The 9,600-nt window shown below is 37.1% G+C and overlaps 1 long non-coding RNA gene across 4 annotated transcripts; it reads left to right on the forward strand.

Annotated features, from left to right (window-relative positions):
- The first annotated feature begins 443 nt into the window (after nucleotides 1–443).
- Nucleotides 444–1,781, forward strand: LOC126686532 (uncharacterized). Of its 4 annotated transcripts, none has more exons than XR_007643972.2 (5): nucleotides 444–544; nucleotides 814–983; nucleotides 1,067–1,168; nucleotides 1,237–1,302; nucleotides 1,379–1,781. It is a non-coding gene; the product is annotated as an uncharacterized LOC126686532 (long non-coding RNA). The 4 variants fall into 4 exon arrangements; XR_008790995.1 differs by adding an exon at nucleotides 638–698 and having other exon boundaries at nucleotides 456–544; nucleotides 1,237–1,781; XR_007643971.2 differs by having other exon boundaries at nucleotides 1,237–1,781.
- Nucleotides 1,782–9,600: the final 7,819 nt, after the last annotated feature.

Below are 9,600 nucleotides of genomic sequence, written 5' to 3' on the forward strand. Positions count from 1 at the left end.
TGATAAAATAGTTTCTGATTATCATGTCGTTATCATAATACTGGAGTATGATAATTAGATGATAATGAATTATGATAAGTTTATGATAACTGGATGATAACGTACGTGAAAATAGAATTACAAAACGATTCATGACACCAATATGATAACCAGATGATAATAAAATAATAAAGTTATGATAATAGTATGATAATATGATACCTATATGTAAACAAATCACATAAAAAATATGATAATGAGATGACAATGTAAAGATAATAGTATGATAATATGATATCTGTATGAAAAAAATAATTACAAAAAAATTATGATAACGAGATGATAATGTGAAGATAACAATATGATAATATGATACATGTATGAAAAAAATAATTACAAAAAAATTATGATCATCTAACTGAACGGTTGTCTCCAACATTTCTGTGATTGTTAATATGGAAGCAATTCTGTTTTTTTCTTTTGCAGTGTGGGGGTTGCCTTTCACAACCTTGGACAGTTTAATTTTGCACAACGCAAACTAGAAGAAGCTCGTCGGTGCCAAGAGGTAATGGTGTTTTTATTTTTATCTCTCTTGTTTTCGACTTGATTGATTTGTTTATATGTTTATTAATTTTAGGTATATTTCTCAATTGACCAGTTTTCTTTCTCTACTATTCGACCCGCATTGTCCTTTGCTGTCAGCACCAAAGATAAATATGGTACTCCTAGAGTTATGGCACATTCTTTTTATTTTAAATTACCTGACAGTTAAAGTTGATTTCTAAGTTTTTTTAGGAAGCTCTAGCCCCCTGACTTCTCCCTCTCTTTTTGTAGAGAAAAAAATCATATTGTGTTTTTATCGGTCGGTGCCCGGGTCTGTATGAAAGCTGGGAAGAGTGTAAGGCTCAGACTTCTAAGTATTCAAATCCTATGCATTTGACTCCGAAGATGAGGCTTTGACAGCCTATGCTAGATTTTTTTAAGAAGGCTTATGGTGCAAGAATGTAAGCTTTCCTCTGCATTATTTTTTTTCTAATAATGTTTTGATGTGTTAAAATATTATACTTAAAATATTATTATTTTGTAGAATCCGCGGTAAATATGTCCTATTTGTCAAAGTTCACTTGAAATCAACATCTCAAATCGAAAAGAAAATGTTGGACAACATTATTATAGTTGTCAAACTAAGGTAATTGCAATTCATGTGATATTATAATATTTATTTATTTTGTATTACTAATTTTTGGTCAATTTAAGGGATGTGCATATTTGCAATGGGTTGATGCCATAATGAAGCACCGTAAACCACGTAAACCATGCAAGGTGATTGTACCTTTTATATTTCTCTGATTTTAAGGAATTGTTATGCTATTTGATTTTTCAATTTATTTGTTGCTAGGTTGGTGAGTCTAGCAGCTCTAGTTCTTCAACAAGTGAAGTTGTAATTGATGAGCTTCAAGTTGCTCAACACGAAAGAGACCGTGCAATTATGAAGTATGAGTTGTATAAAGAAGTATTAAGTGAATTTATCAGCATGACGTTGAAGGACAAATAAGCTCTTATGTAAGGACCATGCAACAAGTTAAAACAATTTCAGTACCCCCACGTTGAAAACAAAAAACAATACAATTGCACCCTTTTTTGGGTTTTTAGGCAGTGTTTTGAACTGGTTGAACTGCCAGTTGAACTGGTTGGTAACGTCAATGCTGTTGTGTAACTATTCTATTCTTTTACTCATTTATTTGTTGAATTTCTACCAATTTCTTTACTAGTTTTCAAAGGATGCCATTAAATTCTTTTCAGTTTTGTGGATAAAGCCATCCTCTCTCCGCTCTTTGTTTTTCTTACTTTTAACACTACTACCGATTTACATCTCCTTTCATCACGTAGTCCCCTAGCCCCAATTAATTTTCCTCTAAACCGTAAATATAATATACTTTGGTAAAAACAAAAAGGGAATTCCGTCTCGGCCCTTGGCAATGCACGTGGGTACGTTGGGTCGGCCTCGGAAGGGCCGAAACCGAGTACCAAAGTTTTTTTTCTATGTGGTCAAAAAGAAAATCAAAAACCAAGTCCCTATACAAATCAATCCGCGCCGTCCGGTTCGGTTGGCTTTCTGATTCGATTTACACAAAAACCGACGGCGGGCTCAGAAATAATTTTTAAAATATAAACTGTCGAATCGTCTAATAAAAATCAGCCTTCACGAGTTAAATTGACAGAACTAAGTTCTTAGTCAAATCAAACGAGTCGCAAACTTCGCTTCGGCGCAAAAATATTCTTAACAACTAAACTTCATTGTTCGCTTATCGCAAGCCAACAGTTTCCATATTGACAAACACAAAATGCACTGTTAGCTGGCAAGGAGAAAACTGCTTTATAAGTAGGCTGCCTTCCGCACAAAAACTTACCGTCCAACACTATTATCGATTTGCATCTTCTTTCATCACGTAGTCCCCTAGCCCCATTTAATTTTCCTCTAAACCGTAAATATAATATACTTTGGTAAAAACAAAAAGAGAATTCCGTCTCGGCCGCTGGCAATGCACGTGGGTACGTCGGGTTCGGCCTCGGGAGGGCCGAAACCGAGTACCAAAGTTTTTTTTCTATGCGGTCAAAAAGAAAATCAAAAACCAAGTCCCTATACAAATCAATCTGCGCCGTCCGGTTTGGTTGGCTTTCTGATTCGATTTACACAAAAACCGACGGCGGGCTAATTTTTAAAATATAAACTGACGAATCGTCTAACAGAAATCAGTCTTCACGAGTTAAATTGACAGAACTAAGTTCTTAGTCAAATCAAACGAGTCGCAAACTTCGCTTCGGCGCATAAATATTCTTAACAACTAAACTTCACTGTTCACTTAACGCGATCAAACTTTTTACAAACTGACAAACACAAAATGCGCTGTTCGCTGGCGAGGAGAAAACTGCTTTATAAGTAGGCTGCCTTCCACCCTAAACCCTAAACCCTAAACCCTAAACCCTAAACACAAAATGCATTGTTAGCTGGCGTGGAGAGAACTGCTTTATAAGTAGGCTGCCTTCCACCCTAAACCCTAAACCCTAAACCCAAAACCCTAAACCATAAATCCTAAACCATAAATCCTAACCAATTAATTTTCCTCTAAACCGTAAATATAATATACTTTTGTAATTCTGTGCGCAAACTGCTTTCAAACTGACAAACACAAAATGCACTGTTCGCGGGCGAGGAGAAAACTGCTTTATAAGTAGGCTGCCTTCCACACAAAAACTTACCGGCCAACACTACTACCGATTTACATCTTATTTCATCACGTAGTGCCCTAACCCCAATTAATTTTCCTCTAAACTGTAAATATAATATACTTTGGTAAAAACAAAAACGGAATTCCGTCTCGGCTCTTGGAAATGCACGTGGGCACGTCGGGTTCGGCCTCGGGAGGTCCGAAACCGAGTACCAAAGTTTTTTTTTATGCGGTCAAAAAGAACATCAAAAACCAAGTCCCTATACAAATCAATCCGCGCCGTCCGGTTCGGTTGGCTTTCTGATTCGATTTACACAAAAACCGACGGCGGGCTCAGAAATAATTTTTAAAATATAAACTGACGAATCGTCTAATAGAAATCAGCCTTCACGAGTTAAATTGACAGAACTAAGTTCTTAGTCAAATCAAACGAGTCGCAAACTTCGCTTCGGCGCATAAATATTCTTAACAACTAAACTTCATTGTTCGCTTATCGCAAGCTAACAGCTTCCATACTGACAAACACAAAATGCACTGTTAGCTGGCAAGGAGAAAACTGCTTTATAAGTAGGCTGCCTTCCGCACAAAAACTTACCGTCCAACACTACTACCGATTTACATCTTCTTTCATCACGTAGTCCCCTAGCCCCAATTAATTTTCCTCTAAACCGTAAATATAATATATTTTGGTAAAAACAAAAAGGGAATTCCGTCTTGGCCCTTGGCAATGCACGTGGGTACGTCGAATTCGGCCTCGGGAGGGCCGAAACCGAGTACCAAAGTTTTTTTCTATGCGGTCAAAAAGAAAATCAAAAACCAAGTCCCTATACAAATCAATCCGCGCCGTCCGGTTCGGTTGGCTTTCTGATTCGATTTACACAAAAACCGATGGCGGGCTCAGAAATAATTTTTAAAATATAAACAGATGAATCGTCTAATAGAAATCAGCCTTCACGAGTTAAATTGACGGAACTAAGTTCTTAGTCAAATCAAACGAGTCGCAAACTTCGCTTCGGCGCATAAATATTCTTAACAACTAAACTTCACCGTTCGCTTATCGCAAGCTAACAGCTTCCATACTGACAAACACAAAATGCACTGTTAGCTGGCAAGGAGAAAACTGCTTTATAAGTAGGCTGCCTTCCGCACAAAAACTTACCGTCCAACACTACTACCGATTTACATCTTCTTTCATCACGTAGTCCCCTAGCCCCAATTAATTTTCCTCTAAACCGTAAATATAATATACTTTGGTAAAAACAAAAAGGGAATTCCGTCTCGGCCCTTGGCAATGCACGTGGATACGTCGGGTTCGGCCTCGGGAGGGCCGAAACCGAGTACCAAAGTTTTTTTTGTATGCGGTCAAAAAGAAAATCAAAAACCAAGTCCCTATACAAATCAATCCTCGCCGTCCGGTTCGGTTAGCTTTCTGATTCGATTTACACAAAAACCGACGGCGGGCTCAGAAATAATTTTTAATATATAAACTGACGAATCGCCTAATAGAAATCAGCCTTCACGAGTTAAATTGACAGGACTAAGTTCTTAGTCAAATCAAACGAGTCGCAGACTTCGCTTCGGCGCATAAATATTCTTAACAACTAAACTTCACTGTTCGCTTATCGCAAGCTAACAGCTTCCATACTGACAAACACAAAATGCACTGTTAGCTGGCAAGGAGAAAACTGCTTTATAAGTAGGCTGCCTTCCGCACAAAAACTTACCGTCCAACACTACTACCGATTTACATCTTCTTTCATCACGTAGTCCCCTAGCCCCAATTAATTTTTCTCTAAACCGTAAATATAATATACTTTGGTAAAAACAAAAAGGGAATTCCGTCTCGGCCCTTGGCAATGCACGTGGGTACGTAGGGTTTGGCCTCGGGAGGGCCGAAACCGAGTACCAAAGTTTTTTTCTATGCGGGCAAAAAGAAAATCAAAAACCAAGTCCCTATACAAATCAATCCGCGTCGTCCGGTTCGGTTGGCTTTCTGATTCGATTTACACAAAAACCGACGGCGGGCTCAGAAATAATTTTTAAAATATAAACTGACGAATCGTCTAATAGAAATCAGCCTTCACGAGTTAAATTGACAGAACTAAGTTTTTAGTCAAATCAAACGAGTCGCAAACTTCGCTTCGGCACATAAATATTCTTAACAACTAAACTTCATTGTTCGCTTATCGCAAGCTAACAGCTTCCGTACTGACAAACACAAAATGCACTGTTAGCTGGCAAGGAGAAAACTGCTTTATAAGTAGGCTGCCTTCCACTCAAAAACTTACCGTCCAACACTACTACCGATTTACATCTTCTTTCATCACGTAGTCTCCTAGCCCCAATTAATTTTCCTCTAAACCGTAAATATAATATACTTTGGTAAAAACAAAAAGGGAATTCCGTCTCGGCCCTTGGCAATGCACGTGGGTACGTCGGGTTCGGCCTCGGGAGGGCCGAAACCGAGTACCAAAGTTTTTTTCTATGCGGTCAAAAAGAAAATCAAAAACCAAGTCCCTATACAAATCAATCCGCGCCGTCCGGTTCGGTTGGCTTTCTGATTCGATTTACACAAAAACCGACGGCGGGCTCAGAAATAATTTTTAAAATGTAAACTGACGAATCGTCTAATAGAAATCAGCCTTCACGAGTTAAATTGACAGAACTAAGTTCTTAGTCAAATCAAACAAGTCGAAGACTTCGCTTCGGCCCATAAATATTCTTAACAACTAAACTTCACTGTTCGCTTATCGCAAGCTAACAGCTTCCATACTGACAAACACAAAATGCACTGTTAGTTGGCGAGGAGAAAACTGCTTTATAAGTAGGCTGCCTTCCGCACAAAAACTTACTGTCCAATAATACTAACGATTTACATCTTCTTTCATCACGTAGTCCCCTAGCCCCAATTAATTTTCCTCTAAACCGTAAATATAATATGCTTTGGTAAAAACAAAAAGGGAATTCCGTCTCGGCCCTTGGCAATGCACGTGGGTACGTCGGGTTCGGCCTCGAGAGGGCCGAAACCGAGTACCAAAGTTTTTTTCTATGCGGTCAAAAAGAAAATAAAAAACCAAGTCCCTATACAAATCAATCCGCGCCGTCCGGTTCGGTTGGCTTTCTGATTCGATCTACACAAAAACCGACGGCGGGCTCAGAAATAATTTTTAAAATATAAACTGACGAATTGTCTAATAGAATTCAGCCTTCACGAGTTAAATTGACAGAACTAAGTTCTTAGTCAAATCAAACGAGTCGCAAACTTCGCTTCGGCGCATAAATATTCTTAACAACTAAACTTCACTGTTCGCTTATCGCAAGCTAACAGCTTCCATACTGACAAACACAAAATGCACTGTAAGCTGGCAAGGAGAAAAGTGCTTTATAAGTAGGCTGCCTTCCGCACAAAAACTTACCGTCCAACACTACTACCGATTTTCATCTTCTTTCATCACGTAATCCCCTAGCCCCAATTAATTTTCCTCTAAACCGTAAATATAATATACTTCGGTAAAAATAAAACGGAAATTCCGTCTCTGCCCTTGGCAATGCACGTGGGTACGTCGGGTTTAAAACGCATTTATTATGATATTTTTAAACTTTATCCTTACCAATAGTTGCGATTCTTTTTATAAAAGTTAATTTAAATTTGAAAAAGGGTAAAAAAAAATAAAAATTGATATAAAATTATTATAAAAATAAAAGATAAAACATTTAAAATGGAATGAGAGAAGTTTATTTTATAAAATAATAATAATTTATAATATCATGCAATTGTTGTTTGTGAATAAAATATAAAATTGATTTTTGAATTAAAATAAAAAATAATAATTGAATCAATAAATATATGTAAATAGAAAAAATTTGAGATCATAAATTAAAAGTGAAACCTATGAATACATATATAAATTAGAGATACTTGTAGTTTAATTACTTACACTAATGATGGCCCAACAATAAACTTAAAATTCTCTAAAACAACTAATCCACTAAAGATGCATATAATTTTACATTTCTGTTTAAACCTTGAGGGGGCCATGGCCACTACCCGTCCTAATGACGGTCCGTCTCGGCAACCCAAAATAGCAAAAATAATTCGGACCTGGAGGCAACATTCCCAAAATTAAAGAAACTCGCACCATGGAGTCATTTTTCAAAGTAGTGCTCGTACACGTGGAGAAAACCCACATACCCCTCAGGCAGTGTCTTCTTCCACGCATTTTTATCTACCGGCGGTTGCTGTGCTTCTGGGTCCACAAAATCATCATCCTCTGGTAGCTCCGCCTCTCTGTCAGGCTGAAAATCATCTTCTTCTAGTAGCTCTGCCTCTCTGTCAGGCTGAAAATCCTCTTCTTCTGGTAGCTCCGCCTCTCTGTCAAACTGAAAATCGTCTTCCTCTGATAGCTCCGCCTCTCTGTCAGACTGAAAATCGTCTTCCTCTGATAGCTCCGCCTCTCTGTCAGGCTGAAAATCATCCTCCTCCCCCGTGGAAGAGAATGACGCCTCAAGCTGAAAATCATCCTTGCGTAGAGGTGCCTCTATGACAGAGGAGGGCTGCCTCTGTGGAATGGGAGAGTTGCTTCTGCACAGAAAATGGGTTTTTTCGGTCTCCTTTGCCTTCTCCTTGCGTAGCAATGCCCATGCTGTGAAAGAACCGACAATGTACCCCAGCAAGAGTGCAATAAGCTGATCGGAAATAAAAACAAAACTATTCGTTAAGAAAAAAAACAGAAGTAATAACCAGAACATTCAGCTTTAAAAAAACAAAACATTCAGCCTTCAATTCGAATTAACTTAATCATCAAAATTAAAAGCCCTAGATATTTGATAACTGGACATTCGGCGCATTACACACTAGAACACAGTGCAGATTCTCTTCAGGGATTCTTAAGTCATCCACATAAAAAAACAACCTAAAACATAAAATTTTCCTTAAGCAGTTCTAATACCATTAAATAGGAACAGAAAAGGAATATAAAAAGAACCTATAAAATTCCATAAATCTTGTGTTAAAGCAGAGCATGTATGGTAAAATTTCAATTCAGAAAAATTGAAAGACATAGTCTTGGTCTTTGTCTCATCTAACACACAAACTTGGATTGAAATGTGCACAAATGTAAAACAGAAACTTATATTGTGCTGACAGAAACACAAGAAATACAGAAAAATTCATCAAATAAGATCAAAATCCATATTACCATCCAAAAACAAAAACAAACACTAAAAATTCATCAAAAACAAGAACAAAACAAAAACCTGGAATATAAAATTTACCCAGTAGGCAAATGGTCAACAAAAACAAAAACAAACACTAAAAATTATGACCTTCCTTCAGAAGCCAAACCAGCATGCATCTCAACAGCCATAGCATTAATAGGGTTTTCGGATGTAAAAGTGATGGCTTGGTCTTTTTCTCATCTAACACACAAACTTGGATTGAAATGTGCACAAATGTAAAACACAAACTTATAGTGTGCTGACAGAAACACAAGAAATACAGAAAAATTCATCACATAAGATCAAAATCCATATTACCATCCAAAAACAAAAACAAACACTAAAAATTCATCAAAAACAAGAACAAAAAAAAAACCTGGAATATAAAATTTACCCAGTAGGCAAATGGTCAACAAAAACAAAAACAAACACTAAAAATTATGACCCTCCTTCAGAAGCCAAACCAGCATGCATCTCAACAGCCATAGCATTAATAGGGTTTTCGGATGTAAAAGTGCACTGATGGCTTGGTCTTTGTCTCATCTAACACACAAACTTGGATTGAAATGTGCACAAATGTAAAACACAAACTTATAGTGTGCTGACAGAAACACAAGAAATACAGAAAAATTCATCACATAAGATCAAAATCCATATTACCATCCAAAAACAAAAACAAACACTAAAAATTCATCAAAAACAAGAACAAAACAAAAACCTGGAATATAAAATTTACCCAGTAGGCAAATGGTCAACAAAAACAAAAACAAACACTAAAAATTATGACCCTCCTTCAGAAGCCAAACCAGCATGCATCTCAACAGCCATAGCATTAATAGGGTTTTCGGATGTAAAAGTGCACTGATGGCTTGGTCTTTGTCTCATCTAACACACAAACTTGGATTGAAATGTGCACAAATGTAAAACACAAACTTATAACGTGCTGACAGAAACACAAGAAATACAGAAAAATTCATCACATAAGATCAAAATCCATATTACCATCCAAAAACAAAAACAAACACTAAAAATTCATCAAAAACAAGAACAAAACAAAAACCTGGAATATAAAATTTACCCAGTAGGCAAATGGTCAACAAAAACAAAAACAAACACTAAAAATTATGACCCTCCTTCAGAAGCCAAACCAGCATGCATCTCAACAGCCATAGCA

This window comes from Mercurialis annua, linkage group LG6, assembly GCF_937616625.2.
Source record: "Mercurialis annua linkage group LG6, ddMerAnnu1.2, whole genome shotgun sequence".
Taxonomy (NCBI): Eukaryota; Viridiplantae; Streptophyta; class Magnoliopsida; order Malpighiales; family Euphorbiaceae; genus Mercurialis; species Mercurialis annua.